The 20,588-nt window shown below is 37.6% G+C and overlaps 1 pseudogene; it reads right to left on the bottom strand.

Moving 5' to 3' along the window:
- Positions 1–12,739: 12,739 nt before the first annotated feature.
- On the bottom strand, positions 12,740–19,835 carry LOC101720742 (calcyclin-binding protein-like; annotated as a pseudogene).
- Between the last annotated feature and the right edge of the window lie 753 nt (positions 19,836–20,588).

Here is a 20,588-nt window from a genome sequence, read left to right as displayed (position 1 = left end):
CAGAATGAACCAATGTGAGGATAGAATTTCACATATGGAAGATAAGATTGCAATTAGTGACCAGGAAAAGAAAAATTGCTTTAAAATTGCAAGGGAACACGAGAAATCAGTCCAGCAGCTGTTAGACAATGCAAAGAAGAATAACATAAGACTGATTGCAGTCAATGAAAAAAGAGGAGAGAGTGCAGATGTCATAAAAAAAACTGTTCACAGAAGTGATGGCAGAAAACTTCCCAAGGAGGGGAAAAGAACTTGACATACAGATAAGTGAGGCATATAGGACGCCAGCTAACCTTAATCAAAAGAAATCTACACATAGGCATATAATAGCTAGGATTCCAGAAATCCAACAAAAAGAACAAAATTCTACAAGCAGTGAGAGAAAAGAAACAAATCACATACAAAGGAAAGCCCATCAGAATCACAGCAGACTTCTCAATGCAAACCCCCAAGGCAAGAAGAGCTTGGAGTGATGTATTTCAAGCCCTAAAGGAAAACAGACTCCAACCCAGACTGATGTACCCTGCAAAACTCTTTCAAAATTGATGGAGAAATAAGATACTTTCATGATAAAGAGCACCTCAGGAACTTCATGAATACCAAACAAGCACTCCAAAAAATTTTAGACAATACCCTAGGAAAAGACAATGAGGATCACAACCCCAGGAAACCCAGCAGAATGAATCCACTGGGTGTGACAAATTAAAAACAAAGGGGGAGAATCCAAAAAAAAGAAAAAGTCATGACAAGGCTTTTAAAACTTTTATCTTCATCTCCCTAATGAGTGTATAATTTAATCTTATTATTGTACTGATTAGTAGTTTTCTGATTCTAGAGTTGCACACCATTCCTTGTGCTATACTGGCTATTTATCATCTTCTTATGCCTACATTTTAATTGGGTTGTCTATTAATGAGCTCTAAGAATTCTTTATATATCCTGGTCATAGGTTATATACATTGCATATACGGTCTGTTTAAGGATTACTTTTCATTTCAATGATGTCATTTAAAGTTCTAAATTTTCATGGAATCTCAGTTATCAATTTTTTTCTTTTATACATCATGTTTTTTTGTATCCTAGGTAGCTCTTGCCTACCCTGAATTCATAAATATTTTCCCTTATAATTTCATCTTAAAGTTTTATACTTTTAGGCTTTCTTATTTGGGTTCATAGAACCCTTCAAGTTATTTTCATGTATGGAAAAAAAAGGGTTGAGGTTAATTTTTTATATACAGATACCAGGTGTTCTAGTGTCGTTTGCTGAAAACACTATCTCTTCCTCGGCTCTTGAATTGAGTTTATATTCTATAAAATGCTAATGTTAAATAATCTTTCAAAACTCAGTGGACCATATATGTGTGGTTCTATTTCTAGATTCTCTGTTTTATTCAAATGATCTATATGTCTTTCCTTACATCAACACTGCCTTGATTACTGTAGCTTTAGAAGAAGTCTTAAAATTAGGTACTAAATGTCTTCCAAAACTGTTTTTGTTTCTGTTTTTGTTTTTAACTTTTCTAGGTCCTTTGTACTCCTACATAACTTTTAAATTTCAATATCCAATTCTTCATTTATAGCAAGTATACACAGACCTGAATTTTTATATATACCTCGTGTTTTCTAATCCTGCTAAATTCAAATACAAGTTCTACGGGCTCCTAGAGATTTCTTAGTATTTTCTCTGTAGATGATCATTTCATCTACATATAAAGATTTTGCTTCTGCCATGCCAATCCTATCCCAGGTGTGTCATTTTATTTCCAGACTATTTTGGTGGGGCCTAGGTTTCAAAGTTTAATGGACAGATAAAGAGTAAGCATATCTGCCCTTGTTCCCCACCTTAAGGAGAAAGCATTGTATCTTCTCCATTCATATAAGCCATTCCCACTGGAAGTATGGAGTACATGTCTTTAATCTGTTGAGAAGGTTCTGTTCTACTTCTAGGCTCCTGATAGCTTTTACCATGAACAGCTGTAGAATTTAGTCCAATATTTTTTTTTTCCAACTACTGACGGGATCATATAGTTTTTTCCTTTCTTCTGTTAAAATGATGACTTTTAGGGGTGGATCTTCCAATGCTGAACCAATACTGCCATCCCTATAACAAAACCACTTTCTACATACTGCCAGATCTGACTTCTAATAGTTCATTTTGTTAAATAAATTTCTATCTATGTTCATACTTTTTTTCTTCTATTATCTTTATCCAGTTTTAGGATTAGCACAATGTTGAGTTCCTAAAATGAGGGGAAAAGTGTTCCTTCTGTTTTCTGCTTTAATTGTTTGATATAATTTATCAGTTAAAATGTTTATGAGCCTGCTGTTGTCACATAGGTAGGTTTTCAAGCTAGGAATTACTTTCTTTAATAGGTGCTATTCAAATTTTGTATTTCCTCCAGGATCAGTTTCATTAATTTGTCTTCCAAGGTACTTCTTAGAAGTTGTCAAATTTCTTTCAAAAACAATTTTTGTAATATGGTTTCTATACCCTTTTAAATTCTGTAAAATCTGTGGTAATGTCTCCTAGATCTTAATATTTTAATTTTAAAAATGTACAACTGAAATTGTGTAACAGGAAGAAAAGGTCTAAAGGAGCAGGGGAATTGGGAGGGGTAGGGGAAGGGAAAAAGGGGAAAGGAAAAAGTATGAGAAGAGGAAAAAAATGGAAACAAGGTCTTTGCAAATAAGGAAGGGTGGAGGGAGTGAAGAGAGGCCAAGGGAAGGGGAAAAAAATAAGAAACAAGATACTCATGTAAAGGTACAAGATCCCAATGATGAATGTAACTGTATTTTATACCTAAAATGTACCAATAAAGTTAATGGGGGAAAAAAATAAAATGTTCCAATGGGAACTGGAACCAGGGAGGAGGAAGGGAGAAAGGAAGAAAGGGAAAAGAAAAAATAAGAGAAAAGAAAGAAAAAATGGAAACAAAGCTTTTGTAAATAAGGAGGGAAAGAGGGGAAAAAAGAATCAAGTTACATCATGTACAGGTACAAATTCCCTATAATAAATGTAATCACAATCTATATCTAAAATTTATCAATAAAAGAGTAGCAGAGCCCTGCCCAGCAACCAGGAGGTGAGCCTTTTGGCACACGGTACTCTAGCACCGAATCACCTCCCTGCAGACAGGCAGTCACCTGGTTCCACACTACAAAGACTCAGAGGACGCCAGACCACCAGACCAAGGTACTGAGTCCCGCTGCTCCCAGCTCAGAGGTAGGGGCTTCTGAGCCGTCGTCTCACTGCTCCTGGTCCAGAGGAAGGGGCTTCCCAGTCACCATCCCTCCCGCTGCTCCCAGCCCAGAGGAAAGGGCTTTTGGGGCACCTTCCGTCCAGCCGCTCCTGGCTCAGAGGAAGGGGCTTCCGGGCCACCATCCCTCCCACTGCTCCCTGCCCAGAGGTAGGGGCTTCTGAGCCACCATCCTACTGCTCCTAGTACAGAGGAAGGGGCTTCCCAGCCACCATCCCTCCCGCTGCTCCCAGCCCACAGGAAAGGGCTTTTGGGTCACCATCCCTACCACTGCTCCCGGCCCCTGTCCCACCTCTCCCACCTCAGAGGAGGTAATCCCTGTAGGTGCTAACAGCCTCCCGCCCCAGTTGAAATGAGAAAACAAGTAAATAAGTCTCAAAACCAGACTTTCAGATCACCTACAGCAACCCCAAAGGGAAATGAGATGGAACACTCTAATACTCAACCACCTGGACCCACTGAACTGGCAACAAAAGGGAATCTGGAAAAAATGTAATCAGAAATAATTTCTCAGATGAGAGGAGAAATTGTGCTCTTAGTGCAAGACATGATTAATAAATCTAGAGAGGAGCTCAGGAACATGATGGAATCCCAACATAGGAAACAAATGGAATCCATAAAACAGATGCAAATAGATTTCCAGGGCATGAAAAACTCCATTGAAAGTCTACACAGCAGAATGAGCCAATGTGAGGATAGATTTTCAGATACAGAAGATAAGATTGCAATTAGTGACCAGGAAAAGAAAAATTGCTTCAAAATTTTAAGGGAGCATGAGAAATCAATCCAGCAGCTGCTAGATGATGCAAAGAAGAATAACATAAGACTGATTGGACTCAATGAAGAAACAGGAGAGAGTGCAGATGACATAAAAAATTTCTTCACAGAAAGAATGGCAGAAAACTTCCCAAGCAGGGGAAAAGAACTTGACACACAGATAAGTGAGGCATATAGGACTCCGAATAGGCTTGAGCAAAAAAAATCTACACATAGGCATATAATTGTTAAGATTCCAGAAACACAACAAAAGAACAAAGTTCTCCAAGCAGTCAGAGAAAAGAAACAAATCACATACAAAGGAAAGCCCATCAGAATCACAGCAGACTTCTCAACACAAACCATCAAGGCAAGAAGAGCTTGGAGTGACATATTCCAAGCCCTAAAACAAAATAGCATCCAACCCAGATTGATGTACCCTGCAAAACTATCTTTCAAAATTCATGGAGAAATAAGATACTTTCATGACAAAGAGCACCTTAGGAACTTCATGAATACCAAACCAGCACTCCAAAAAATTTTACACAATATCCTAGGAACAAACATTGAGGATCACAACCCCAGGAAGCAAAGCAGAATGAACCCATCTGGCATGACAAGAAATTAAATGTAAAGAGGGAGAACACAACAAAACGAAAAAGTCATGGCAATGACAAGTCAGTAAGTTTCAGTTATAACCATCAATGTGAATGGTCTCAATTCACCAGTCAAAAGAAATAGACTGGCAGAATGGGTCAAGAAGCAAAATCCAACAATATGCTGCATACAAGAAACACACTTAATTCAAAAGGAAACTCATAGACTGAAAGTTAAAGGGTGGAAAACAATACTCCATGCAACAGGAACCCGAAAAAAAGCAGGAGTAGCTATCCTCTTTGCAGATCAAGTAGATTTCAAACCAACACTGATTAAGAGAGACAAAGAAGGACACTACATCCTTGTAAAGGGAAGAATCCAAGAGGAAGAGATGACAATCTTAAATATCTATGCACCAAACACTAGTGCACCCAACTATATAAAACAAATACTAACAGACATGTAAAGTCATATATGCACTAATACAATTGTAGTGGGGGAACTCAACACCCCACTGTCACAAACAGATAGATCAACTAGACTAAAAATAAGTAATGAAATACTAGAACTCAATCGAACTCTTGAACAAATGAACTTAACAGATGTTTACAGAGTCTTCCACCCCACAAAATCACAATACACATTCTTCTCAGCTGCACATGGGTCATTCTCAAAAACAGACCACATACTCACACACAGAACATGTTTAAATAAGTGCAAAGGAATTGAAGTTATCCCCTGTATATTATCAGACCATAGTGTGATGAAATTGGAGATCCATAGCAAAAGAAACTCAAAAAATTTCATAAACACGTGGAAATTGAACAACACACTTCTGAATAACCAATGGGTCACAGAGGAAATTCAAGAAGAAATCAGACAGTTCCTTCAATTAAACGATAATGACAATACAACATATTGGAATCTATAGGACACAATGAAAGAAGTTTTACGAGGGAAATTCATAGCAGTGAATATACATATTAGGAAAACAGAACGAGCCCAATTAAACAACCTGATGCTGAACCTCAAGCTTCTAGAAAAAGAAGAGTAGGACAACCCCAAAGCTCATACAAGGGAGGAAATTAAAAAGATCAGAGGAGAAATCAATGCAATGGAGACTGAGAGAATGATACAAAAAAATCAATGAAGTCAAGAGTTGGTTCTTTGAAAGTATCAACAAAACTGACAAACCTTTAGCCAACCTTGTCAGAAAAAGGAAAGAAAAGGCCCAAATCCATGCAATTAGGAATGAAATGGGTGAAATTACAACAGACCCAGAAGAAATCCAGAGGATCATCAATACCTACTTCCAGAACCTATACGCCAATAAGATGGACAACACAGAAGAAATGGACAGATTCCTACACACACATGAATTACCAAAGTTGAACGAAGAAGACCAAAAAATTCTGAACAACCCAATATCAACCAATGAAATTGAAAATGGAATTAAAAACTTATCAACTAAGAAAAGCCCGGGCCCTGCTGGCTTCACTGCTGAATTCTACAAGACATTTAGAGAGGAACTGCTGCCACTACTGTTTAAACACTTCAATGAAATTGAAAGGGAAACAATACTCCCAAATTCATTTCTGGAAGCAATCATCACCTTGATCCCCAAAGCAGAGAAAGACCCAACTGAAAAAGAGAACTACAGGCCAATCTCACTAATGAACATAGATGCAAAAATCCTTAATAAGCTAATGGCAAACAGAACGCAGAAGATCATCTCATCAAGAAGATCATACACCCTGATCAAGTGGGATTCATCCCAGGGATGCAGGGATGGTTCAATATACACAAATCAATCAATGTAATACACTATATCAATAGAGTCAAGGACAAAAACCATATGATTCTCTCCATAGATGCAGAATAAGCATTTGACAAAATCCAACATGCATTTATGATAAAAACCCTACAAAAAATTGGAATAGATGGTCTCTACCTCAAACTGATAGAAGCCATCTATGAAAACCCAACAGCCAATACCATACTAAATGGTCAAAAATTGAAATCGTTTACACTAAAATCAGGAACAAGACAAGGATGTCCACTATCACCACTCTTGTTCAATATAGTTCTGGAAATATTAGCCATGGCATTTAGACAAAAGAAAGAAATAAAAGGAATAAAGATAGGTAATGAAGAAGTCAAATTGTCATTATCTGCAGATGACATGATACTCTATATAGAAGACCCCAAGAACTCCACCAGAAGTCTTCTAGACTTAATAACCAAATTCAGTCATGTAGCTGGTTACAAGGTCAACACACAAAAATCAATAGCTTTCCTCTACATCAATGACAGACTCACTGAGAGAGAAATAGGACAAATAATTCCTTTCGAAATAGCATCCAAAAAACTGAAATACCTAGGAATCGTGCTAATGAAAGAAATCAATGACCTCTTCTCTGAAAACTATGGCACTCTGAAAAGAGAGATTGAAGATGATATCAGAAAATGGAAAGACACCCCCTGCTCCTGGGTAGGAAGGAATAATATAGGGAAAATGGCCATACTTCCAAAACTGCTATATAGATTTAATGCAATTCCAATTGAGATCCCAGCAGCATACTTCATAGACCTAGAGAAAACAATCCAAAAATTCATTCAGAACAAGAAGAGACCCAGAATAGCAAAAGCAATTCTAGGTAACAGAGACATGGCAGGGGGTATCACAATCCCCAACCTGCAACTACACTACAAACCTACTGTGATAAAAACAGCTTGGTACTGGCAAAGAAATAGACCTGAGGACCAGTGGAAAAGATTAGAAGATGCAGAAACAACGCCAGACACACTCAGGCATCTCATCTTCGACAAAGGAGCCAAACACCCTCAATGGAGGAAAGATAGCCTCTTTAATAAATGGTGCTGGAAAACTTAAGCTTCAACTTGCCAAAGATTAAAACTAGACCTGTATCTTTCACCATGCACTAAACTAAAATCAAAATGAATTAAAGATCTAAATATTAAAATAGAAACTCTGAACGAGTTGGAACAGAAGTTAGGCAGAAGCCTTGAAGGCATTGGTGTAGGAAAAGATTTTATGAACAAAACCTCAGTTGCCCGTGTACTAGCACAAACTATCAACAAGTGGGATCTCTTCTTATTAAAAGCCTTCTGCACAGCAACAGAAACCACCAGCAGTGTGAAGAGACAACCCACAATGTGGAAAAAAATCTTCACCTGCTCTTCCTCACACAAAGGTCTACTATCTTGAATCTATAAAGAACTTAAAAAGATCAGACCTCCCAAATTTAAAGACCCAATCCCAAAATGGACATCTGAATTGAACAGACATTTCTCACACAAAGAAGTAGAAATAGCAAATAAATACAGGAAAAAATGTTCAACATCACTGGTCATTCAAGAGATGCAAATGAAAACAATGCTGAGATTCCACTTCACTCCAGAAAGAATGGCTGCTATCATGAAATCAACCAATAACAAATGCTGGTGGGTTGTGGGGAAAGAGAAACCCTGCTCCACTGCTGGTGGGAGTGTAGACTGGTGCAACCACTGTGGAAATCAGTATGGAGATACCTCAAAGAACTAGGACTAGAAGTCCCATTTGACTCTGCTATTCCACTGCTGGGGATCTTCCCCAAAGAATTAAAAGAATCATACCACAGTGATATATGTGTGCCCATGTTCACAGCAGCACAGTTTGTAATAGCTAAAACTTGGAAACAGCCCAAATGCCCATCAACTGGAGACTGGATAAAGAAAATGTGGTTTTTTTATAAAATGGAGTACTACTCAGCCACAAAAAATGAGAAATTAGAGACATTTATAGCTAAGTGGATGCACATTGAGGTCATACTCTTAAGTGAAATAAATAGGACACACATGAATAAATACTGAATAGTTTCTCTGGTGTGAGAACCTGAAAGTGTAAATAACGACTAAATATAAAATAGGTAATGTGAAATAGGAAGAAAAGGGGCAAAGGGGAAGGAAGTGGGAGGGCTAGGGGAAAGGATAGAAGGGAATGGGATTAAAATGGAAAAATAGAAACAGAATCTTTGTAAATAGGGAGGAGTGGAGGGTTTGAAAGGAGGGCTGGGCAAGGGTGAAAAATAAGAACCAAGAGAGACTATGTAAAGGTGCAAATTTCCAATGATGAATGTCATCATATTGTATACCTAAAATGTACCAATGATTAGAATGAATAATCGATAATGTAAAATAGGAAGAAAAGGTCCAAGTGGGTAGGGGTAGTGGGATGGGCTGGGGAAAGGAAAGAAGGGAAAGGAAAAATGATGAGAAATGGAAAAACTGGAAATAAAGTCTTTGTAAATAGGGAAGGGTGGAGGATGTGAAGGGAGAGCTAGGAATGGGGAAAAAATAAGAACCAAGATGCATTATGTAAAGGTACAATTCCCAATGAGAAATGTAACTGTGTTGTGTACCTATAATGTACCAATAAAAGAATTTAATAAAATAAAAAAAAGAAAAACCAACAGCCAATATCATACTAAACGGTCAAAAACTGAAATCCTTCACACTAAAATCAGCAACAAGTCAAAGATGTCTTCTATCACCACTCCTGTTCAATATAGTTTTGGAAACATTAGCCACAGCAATTAGACAAGAAAAAGAAAAGGAATAAAGATAGGAAATGAAGAAGTCAAAGTGTCTTTATTTGCAGATGACATGATACTCTATATAGAATGCTCCAAGAACTCCACCAAAAGTCTTCTAGACTTAATAACCAAATTCAGTAAAGTAGCTGGATACAAGGTCAAAACACAAAAATCAATAGCTTTCCTCTACAGGAACAACAGACTCACTGAGAGAGAAATAGGGCAAGCAATTCCTTTCACAATAGCATCCAGAAAACTGAAATACCTAGGAATCACCCTAACAAAAGAAATCAAAGACCACTTCTCTGAAAACTATAGCACTCTGAAAGGAGAGATTTAAGACTATATCAGAAAATTCAAAGACATCCCTTGCTCCTGGGTAGGAAGAATCAACACAGTGAAAATGGTCATACTTCCAAAACTGCTATATAGATTCAGTGCAATCCCAATTGAAATCCCAGCAGCATACTTCACGGACCTTGAGAAAACAATCCAAAAACTGATTTGGAACAAAAAGAGATCTAGAATAGCAAGAGCAATTCTAGGCAACAGAGACTTGGCAGCGGGTATCACAACCTCCAATTTGAAACTATATTACAAAGCTACTGTGACATAAACAGCATGGTACTGGCAAAGAAGCAGACCTGAGGACAAGTGGAACAGATTAGAAGATGCAAAAACATCTCCAGACACACTCAGCCACCTCATCTTTGACAAAGGAGCCAAACACTCTCACTAGAGGAAATATATCCTCTTTAATAAATGGTGCTGGAAAAATTGGGTTTCAACTTGCCAAAGATTAAAACTAGAACTAGATCTCTCACCATACACTAAACTAAAATCAAGATGGGTTAAAAGATCTAAATATTAAAACAGAAATGTTGAACCAGCTGGAGCAGGGGTTAGGTAGAACTCTTGAAGGTACTGGTATAGGAAAAGATGTTATAAACAAAACCTCAGTTGCCCATGAAATAGCACAGTCAAAAAGAGGAATCCCTTCTTATTAAAAAGCTTTTGCACAGCAAGATAAACCACCAAGTGTGAAAAGACAATCCACAATGTTGGAAAAAATTTTCACCTGCTGTTCCTCAGGCAAAGGTCTACTGTCTAGAATTTATAAAGCACTTTAAAAAATCAGACCTCCCAAATTTAAAGACCCAATCTAAAAATGGGCATCTGAAAAGAACAGACATTTCTCAGACAAAGAAGTAGAAATAGCAAATAAACATATGAAACATGTTCAACATCACTGGTCATTGACAAGATGCAAATGAAAACAACTCTGAGATTCCACCTCACAAAAAAAAAAAGGCTGCTATCATGAAATTAACTTGTAACAAATGCTGGCGGGGCTGTGGGGAAAGAGGAACACTGACTGCTCCACTGCTAATGGGAGTGTAAACCTGTCCAACCAGTGTCCATACTGTGGAAATCAGTATGCAGACACCTGAAAGAACTAGGACTGGAAATCCCATTTGACCCAGCTATTCCCCTGCTGGGTATCTTCCCCAAAGAATTAAAAGAACCGTATGACAGAGATATATGTGCACTCATGTTCATAGCACCACAGTTTGTAATAGCTAAAACTTGAAAGCAGCCCAATTGCCCATCAACTGCAGACTAGATAAAGTGTGGTTTTTTATAAAATAGAGTACTACTCAGCCATAAAAAATGAGAAATTAGAGACATTTATAGCTAAATGGATGCATATTGAGGCAATACTCCTAAGTGAAATAAATAGGACACACGTGTAAATACCGAATAGTTTCTCTAGTGTGAGAAACTGAAAGTGCAAATATGGACTGAAAGGTTTAATAGATAATGTGAAATAGGAAGAAAAGTGGTGAAGGGGAAGGGGAAGTAGGAGGGGTAGGGGAAAGGAAAGAAGGGAATGTAAATAATATGAGAAAGAGAAAAAATGTAAACAAAGTCTTTGTAAATAGGGAGGGATGGAGGGGTTGAAGGGAAGGTACCAGAAGGGAGAAAAAATAAGACCCAAGAGAGATTATGTAAATGTGCAAATTTCCAGTGATGAATGTCATTATATTGTATACCTAAAATGTACCAATAAAATTAATTTTTAAAAAAATAAAAATAAAATGTACCAATAAAATTAATTAATACATTTTAAAATGTTTAATTATAATTAGTAACATCACAGCAATATTAAATAACTTGAGCTATAAAGAAATAAAAATTATTAATATAATCTGTTTAGAGAAGCAGTATATTTTCTGAGTAGGAACCTATCAAAAAGTATGACAAAAGCTACCCTCAGAGGAAAATTTGTGGCCTTAAATCTTCTATTAATAAATAAATATAAATGAACAAAGTGTTTTATTCAAAAGCTAAAAACTTAAATTATATATCAAATCTTTGATCTCTCGCATTGGCAAATATGGAAAAGAATTAAAGTACCTATTATTGGAAACTATAAAAGTACTATTTGTGAACATATAATTAGGTACAACTATACTGTATTATAATTTGCCAATGAGCATCAAAATCCCTAGCAATCCACTGTTATAAATTTACTCTAATGTTGTATTTGCTTAGAGATATAGCTTAGTATTTAAACCATAAAGCCTACACCTATAAAGAGTTAAATGCTTAACAGGAGAAAAAAGCTAATGCCAAGAACAAAAGAATAAGGCAACACTGTTCAATGATTCAGGGACCTATTATTATAGTTGTTAATGTACCATGGTTATACTCACATTCCTCATGGAGCCAGGACTACAGAGGGAAAGTTTTTGTTGTTTGTACCCATAAGATTTTTTTTTACATAAAAATCCAACTTTATTGAACACAGAAATAGATGGATTTTCAAATTAATTATTTTTGCTTTATGGTTATTAGTATCTCATCCATGGTAGAACTTACTAACTGCTACTATATGAAGATGCTTGTCTATTCTTAATTCTATATTCATAAAAAATATATTTAAATCTAGAGGGAAACATTTGTGATTGGCTTATTGGTGCATGGTAATCCCTGGTATCTGCACTGCTCAAACTAGTAATAGGGGATCATCCATGCTACAGCAAATTTGAAACCCAGGCACAAATTTGAATTTTATACAAAAATTCAGTTTTACTCTTATTCTTACATTAGTGGGACCTGACATCTGTAACTTACAGGCAAGCAAATACCTTGGTTTTCTACCTCCTACCTGAACAAAAACAAACATAATGTATTGTTTTCTTTAGACAAGACTTGGGGGGTTTTTTGGGTTTTTTGGTTTTTTTCACCAGGGATCAAACTTGGATCCTTGCACTTGTGAGACAAGCAGCAGAACCACTGAGCTAAATCCCCAGCCCCAAGACTTGGTTTTTATATTTCAATGAGAATACCATATAACCCTTCCTTAAATAAAATAACCAGGGTAAAATGAAACCATCTTTGGAGGAAATGTTTAATATGCACATCTTATTTAAATAAATCCTCCAATAAGAAATGGAGAATTCATTGCCTTTACTTTGAAGGCTTTGTAGTTCTCAGTCAAATTTATATGTGCAGCTCGCCAACATTCCCTTATTGGAAATAGCAGTATTTCCATATAATAGTTCTCCAAAAGGACTTAAATGTCTCAAAATTCTGTGTCTCCTTTGGCTGCTTCTCTCTGGATTCCACCCAGGCTTTATTAATGGTTTGCTTCATATCATCATCTCCATTTTCATAAATTTTCTTTAGAACATTCATTAATCCCTCACTAGGATCTGTTTCAGCATCGTAGGATGGCTTGTCCTTTTCTTTGCATTCTTTTTCAACCTGAGTCAAGTATTCCCATCGTGTGTTTTCTGCTTTCTTTCTACATAGATAAGAACTGTATCAGTCTTGATTTTTTTGAACTGCCTTCCACTGAGATGGGTTTTAAGAGATTGTTCACAATCCTAGAGTAACTCTTCCCATTTAGATTCTTTACCAAAAGATCAAATGACCCCTCTGTGAAATGCACCTGCACATTCTCAGCAGGAACTTGATGAACTCCAGTTAAGTTAATATAGATTTTCACAAACTTATCTGACTGATCCATCCATAATCACTGATTTTCACAGTATATCCTGTTGTGACGGGAGCAACCACAGCAGCTGGGTTTTCATTGCCAAGAAATTCTGGTTTCTTTTGTGATTTTTGTTGCACCTTATTCTTTATTTCTGTTTTGATCTTGGATTTTTCAGCTGTCAGGGCATCTCGTACTCTCTTCCTAGTGGCCTTTTCCAACAACATCTTTACCTCTTCTAGATCATTCTGCAACTAGTTATGTTAAAATGAGAAAGGATGATCTTGGTAACAGTGGAATGTTCCTGGAGATAAGTTTCTCATTAAGTTTTGACATGCTGCAGACATCACGCGCCTCTGTAGACATAAGATTTTTAAGACTGACCCCTGTCCCCTGCACGCCCGACCTCAGTCACTCTAATGGTGACAGAAACAAGGGCTAGAACATTGTTCTTTTATGAAAATTCCTTCCTATCTTAAAACCAAGGCTTGTCTTAGCAAAAAAAAGTCTCCCAAAATCACATTAACCTATGGTAGGTTCCACTAAAAGTAGTACCTCACATATCACTGGGCACAAAGAGGCGCATGACATCATCTATCACTGGGCTTCCTTCTTTATCCTCATCCAAGATAACTCCAGCGTCAGCCGTTGACACAGCTCTCCAGTGGAATCTCACAAGACCCCAATTTCTATTTCTTTATGCCTTCCCCTGGAAACCCCATGCCTCCAACAGACAGTCTACTCTTCTTATTTCCAATCCTGCTCTCTAGATACTTCTTATTAAACTCACACTACTGTGAGCATAATGAAGTTATCTTATAGACTGCTTTGTGACAGTGGTCAAAGTGATTACTGGCCTTTAAGGAAAGAATGGAAATATTCTTAGGTGCCTGAAAACCTAAAACATAGAACATGGAGTAATGTCATGCCAGTTACATGCAGTTATAGGAAATCTTTTTTGTTTTTGTTTCTTTTATTTTTTTTTTTTGGAACCAGGGATCCAACTTGGGACCTTCCGTTTGCTAGGCAGGCAGCAGAACAACTGAGCTAAATCCCCAGCCCATGGAAATCACTGAAATCTTCAAGCATTATAACTTCACAGCAGAAACTGAATCAATAGCTCAACAGACAGGTGGATGGGTGGATAGATAGATGAATTCTATAAAAGAAAATAAATTTGATCTCATTATTCATGTTTTTTTCTCAAATTTTCCAGCATGTTTCTATTACCTTCCTAAAGTGGAACTGTGATTAAATACACAAGATAATTTTAGATGAACTTTCAAAATTGTATAAAGTGTGTTCTGGCTTATTTATAGAGTTCTGTTTAAGGATATAAGCAGAGGCCTGAAAGAGTCCATTGCATTAAGAAATACTCATTTATATCTAGTGAAACTCTTTTTTTTTACTTTGGTATTACTTAATTGTGCTTCTCTTTCAGCTCCACCAATGGGCTGTTTAGCTCTCTCAAGCCATCTTCCTTTCATCTGCTGCAAGACCTTGAGTTAACTGAAGTATTGCAAAGGATATTGTAGGCATAAAATTCTAGTCATTCATAATAAGGCATACATTTATTTTGAAAGATCACAAGTTTGAGCCAAACCTGGGCAACTAGTAACTAAAGGAGATCCAGCATCAATATTAAAAAAAAAATTTTAAAGGGCTGGAGATGTAACTCAGTGTGAAAGCCCGGGGTTCAAGCCCCAACACCACCAGAAAAAAAAACAAAACTTATAAACACTTTATGTTTGGGGCCATACACTAAAGGGACCACAAACGGGCTTGTTCTCACCCACTTGTGTGGAGATGTACATTCTGGAGAAAGACTGAAAAACCAGCAGAGCTAATAATGTGAAGGAAGTGATCTACTCACACTGGAGGCAGAAGAAAAAAAAAAAAAGACAAGTCATTGCCAGTTCCCTTCCTAAATCATCTGATAAAGGATTCCAGGTCAGGGCCGGGGATTTAACCCAGTGGTTCCAACGCCTGCCTTGCAAGTGCAAGGTCCCAAGTTCGATTCCCGGTACCCAAAAGAAAAAAAAAAGGGCTGGGGAATTAGCTCAGTGGTTCCACCGCCTGCCTCGCAAGTGCAAGGACCGGAGTTCGATCCCCGGTACCAAAAAGAAAAAAAGATTCCAGGTCAAGGAATTAAAGAGAAAGATCACCATCATAAATCCTTTCTGAAGGAAACAGATTAGAACAAAGGGAAAGAGAAGGAGGAAGGGAAGGGGAAGGAGAAAGGAATGATCCCCTCTTGCCTGCCTTTGACCAGGACTTGGTGCTGTGGGGCTTCCTAGAAGTCACTAAGCAAGTAAGATGCTGTGCAGGGACTTTGGAATTCATGAAAGAACAACTGCACAAGTACTGGTAGTGGGAAAGGCAAGCTGTTGGATAAAGATAACAGCAATGGCTGGGAGCCTTTAGGGACAAACGGGCTTTGTCATCACCCGTGGGGCACAGCCAGGTTGCCCGCTCACTAGACAGCTGCTGTGTCACAAGGCTCTCCCTGCTTCTCTTCAAAGATTGTCATATACCTCCTGTGGTCCAACCAAGCAATTCTGTGAGTTTTACAAGGAAGACATAAGATATATTTCATACTCACAAAGAATTTAAGAGTCTAATTTTCCACAGCGGAAATCTCTTAGACTTTGAATTCTACCTGATGTACCAGAAAAACTTTTTCGACGATTTGTAACTATTTTCTCTAATATTTTGTTTTTTCTCCTGCCTTCCAAGAAATTAAACACTCACCTGATCCAAAGGTTATGTTAACTTGGACCCTGAATCTTCAGATCAACACTTAGGAATTTTGCTCATCTTGCTTTTATAAAAAGTAATAGAAGGAAAACCTCAAATCTCACACAAGGCTTTTACTAGTCCCATCCTCTGTCTTTAAATCACTTATAACTACTGCTTAAGTAAGTATCTGGATGCAGAAGTTTCAAACAATGGGTCTTTTTAATTTCCAGTGTGTGTGTTCTGTGATATGAAACCCTAACATTTAAAAAGTTACCATGTATTATAATACACAACTCAGCTTTTTTATGTTTAAAACATTCCCCACATTCCAGAGTGCTAATTTGAGGCTAAAGGCCTGGAAAATGACTCCGTTAACCCTTTCATTGACTTGAGCCTATTTGATATTTCTGGTGTCTTTAACTGTATTTTCATCACTGCATCAAAATCTTTAAAAACTAAAGTGGGATAAGGAAAGAGTACTAAGAGTCAGGCACGCTGGTGAGCTGTGTTCCCAGAGGACATGGCCCACTGCTGCCTTGTGAGGCCAACCGAGAGGAGCTGGAAAGCAGGGCTTCGGGCTGGGAGCACTGCAGAAGGACACTGCTGGGACTCCTGTGGAACAGCAAACAGGATCCCTGACAGGTGACCACTCTGGCATCATCCAAGCTTCTCCTTCCTGAAGGTTATCACGATGAGAAGAACCTACATAAGTAGCTAATTTGAAGTTACTTGGTTAGATTTACTGACTTTTCTGTCCAGAGCTTAATGATGTTACCTTTCATCCTTTAAACAGCATTTTTAATTTTTAAAGTAGAGGTCATTCAAAGAAAGCATGTGGGGCCTTTTCCACTTTATGAAGCTCAAGTGGAGAGAAAAAGTCAGTAAAGCACTCAAGGGAAATTTGCTTTTAAAAGTCACTGGTTTCCTTTATAAGACTACTCTCTAAGTTAATTCCAACAACTTCTTGCGTGAAAATCATGTTATATTTGGGAGGGGGACAGGATTGCCTTTGTAAGTCTTCTTTTGAGAGAAATTTAAGTGTGCAAACATAATTCCCCCTTTTCCTCTCTCATCCCAAAGTAGATGTTTCCTCATACTACACAGGAAATCACAAAATACTCAAAACAGTTTGCATATCTTCTTGAAATCCACTGTACAAACTCCACGGGTGCTTGCTTGTACATTGTCAACCAAGGGTAAATAATACTTAAATAGTATCCACTTTCTCAGCCAGGAGGGCTATTTCACTACTAGAATCCCCTTCCAATTTGACTTAATTATGTTCTGTAATGCTATTGGCAACATTAAGTGTGCTGTAAAATTGGAATTGTATCTTAGTTCATGTTCATTAGCTCCCCCCGCCCCCCACTTGCTTTCTGAAAAGCTTTAGAAAGATTTCACACTCTTGTGGTTTAAAGAAATACTTCACTGAATACTTTTCACAGAAATACTTTTCTGGAACAATCCTAAAGCTGGGAATGCATTGGGAGCCCCTTACGTAATAATATCAGTGCTCTAACTTTTTTCAAAAGCAGCTCATTAAATCACATTTCTCTTTTATTATTAATGTCCTTTCTTGTTTATTATCCACATATATTTTAGCTAATAGACTGCTTTAACCATCTACAAGCATCAGGTTCCCTGAGATAGACTTCTTAAAAAATATAAATTTAAAACACCGGTAATGTATAAATCATATCACTGGAAAAAAATATCATAGATTGATAGTGCTGAGGTGGGTTTTCTATGGCAAAGACAGTTTAGAAGGCCCAAAGGAGCATGGAGGTTTATTCATAAATCCAAGTGGAAGTAATTGAAACAATTTAGTGGCAGTTTTAAAACAATAGCTTCTCTTGGAAGTACTGCAATTGTCTTTCATGGTAGATTCATTAGCCAGCACTACATTTTAATCACTCTTCTTCAGGGACCAGCTTTAGCCAATTAAAAATGATTTATGATTCTGGGTCTATATGGTAGTTGTTTTGGAAAGAGTTCATGTGTATGAACATTTCCATCTGACTTTGGACTGAAAATTTTCAAAATCTCCATACTCTGGTTGACAATGAGAGGTGAAAAAAATTTAAGAGCCTGATATAATCAACATAAACGTTCTGCTGAATCCTTAAACCGGAGTACATTCCTTGCTGTTAAATCTTTGGAAACACACTGCCACTCACTCCACACATTTGGGCTTCCCTGTGGGTCTGAGCTGCCCATAAGTCTCTTGTTTGTTTGATATCAAGAGTAGTGACAGACCAGCTTGAAATCTGAATTAATTGTGAGTTTTTCAGTTGATGCTTGAGTGTGGATGGATTACAATATGTTGTATATATCCTGAGTCTTAAATCTGCCCTTTAAAATGAAATAGAGAAGGAACAAATAAATTTTTTAAACTAAAAAATGTTTTGAACCAAAAATATTTTGCTCTAAAAAAAAATGAACTAGGGCCAGGGATTTAGCTCAGTGGTTTCGCCGCCTGCTGCACAAGCGCAAGGACCCGAGTTTGAACTCCGGTAACAAAAAAAAAAAGGGGAAAAAGAAAAAGAACTAAATGAATGAATGAGCTCAAAAGAATTCAGTAAAGTAACCCTTAGACTTAAGGCACCTTTTTTAAAATGAAAAAATATTGTTGTCTGAAATACTTAAATTCCCCTTTCTCATAACTCTTCATTTTCAGCCATTTGTCCTTTACTGAATTCTTCCTTTATCTCCACCTCTTCTCTGTTTCCACTGGCTAGGGCCGTATTCATCAAGTCCAGCTTGGAGCTCTGCAGTGGCCAGGGAAGCAGTCATCATCATATCACTTGTACCTTCCCCTCTACCCTGCACTTGAGAGCTACAGATCCCTTCTGGAACCTGTCGCACAGTTCCAGCATCCCCCCCCCCTCCTTGTATATCGTGTGGGAGGCCCACAGATATGTCTCTGGGCCACAAGCAGCGACAGCAGCTAAGTAGGTCAGGGCCATGTCACTGTCACTCCAACCAGGGCGGGTTCCTTTTGATCGGTTAACACGTTGACACTTCCCATTGAGAATATTGACACTTTTACTTTTATCTAGCTAATATACTGGCAAAAACAAACTCATTTAAAAAATATTACACAACCTTGAAAATATCTAAAACCAATAACCTACATACAAAATAGAGACAGAAAGCATACTGTTCAAGGCCTCCGTGGGCTAATCTTACTCTACCAATAGAGGCAGCCTCGCCGTGACAGTAGGGTGCAGCTCTAGGTCTGATTGCTCGGCCACAATCCAAGGCCCACTTGTGCTAGCATTGTGAACTTTATTTAAACTGCTACTTCTCAGAGCTGCCAAACACTTCATATGGAAAACAGGGCTGCTGATACATACCTAGATGATAAGGCTGCTGCAAGAAGTAAACAAAATTTTATGTACATGAAGGACTTAAAACAAAATCAAGGCTCAGTGATGGCCATCGTGATTTCCTTCAAGCCTTTGATTCTGTTCATCCCTAATGTGAACTCTGCTGCCAGTGAACAGCCTTGTCATTATTTCTCCAATACCCCTTAGGTTTCATTTATACTTCTTTTCCTAGGTGTGTATCTCCAAACTAGAAATACTCGCATTTTTGAAAGGTGCTGCTTTACAAGCAAGAGTGAAAGGGAAATAAGGGAGGATATTCAGGAAATACCCTTTAAAGCGTCTTATAAGTATAGTCTTATCTTTGAATTTCCTGTTTCACTGTTCACTGAAGTGTCGTATTGAGAAATTAGTGCTTTGCTGCAATGGTGAGGTGGGCTAAAGAAACAAATATAAAACTGGGAGATACTCGTATTTTTATCAGCAGAAACCCAGTTCCTTAAGAATCCCTAGGCACATGTGAAGAGACACCACCCCAAAGCTAAGTGCTTACCAAAGTCATTCTGATCTGGAAAATAATTTAGATTTTAAGAGTGAGTGCTGGTTATTGGTTTGATGAAACATTAAAGATCCCCTGGCCTCTTCCAAAGAATAAGAGATGAATTTCACTTCTGAGCCAACTTCTTCCCCTATGTGTTGATTTTCTTCATAATGTGTTTTAATATTTTGATATGCTTCCCAGGGCACTTTGAGAAGGATGGTATCTTATAAACATAAAATAATATATGTTAACAATGATATTCTGCTTATAACTACCCATTTAGTTTTCCTTACCCTTTGTAAGAGCATTCTGAATCGTGATCCTGAATTGTGATCCTTAAGAGAAGTGTAATGAACCACAGGCACGTAGGGTTACAGTAGGTGCATTTGGGAGTGGGAGAATTGTGACCTCCCTAACTACTACACTTAAATTATTTCTGTTTCAACGTGTTAATCAGTTTTACAAAACTTCAATCTCCCATTCCACACTAGCTCCTTTATTCAGATTTTAACTTTTGTACAATTTGTGGATAATCAATTATAGTTCTAAAGTTAATATTTTTTCCAGTTTTCCATTCTTTAGTAATCATGGACATACCCTATTAATGGGTCTGTCAATTCCAAAAGCTAGTACTTAAAGGGAAGGGAGAGATTGTTGCTCTGGCTCTGACAGCTGTAACAAGAGCACCATGGATTTCCTACAAATATACATCTGGCTTCTTGCCCTTGTTGTCCAGGACAAATCAATTCCAGGAAAATATGCATCGTCTTGGAA

The sequence above is a fragment of the Heterocephalus glaber genome, unplaced genomic scaffold (genome assembly GCF_053883595.1).
Source record: "Heterocephalus glaber isolate CG9 unplaced genomic scaffold, H.glaber_assembly_v1.0 deba00001733, whole genome shotgun sequence".
Lineage (NCBI taxonomy): Eukaryota > Metazoa > Chordata > Mammalia > Rodentia > Bathyergidae > Heterocephalus > Heterocephalus glaber.
Note: the sequence above shows the minus strand (reverse complement) of the source record. Positions and strands in the feature narration are given on the sequence as shown.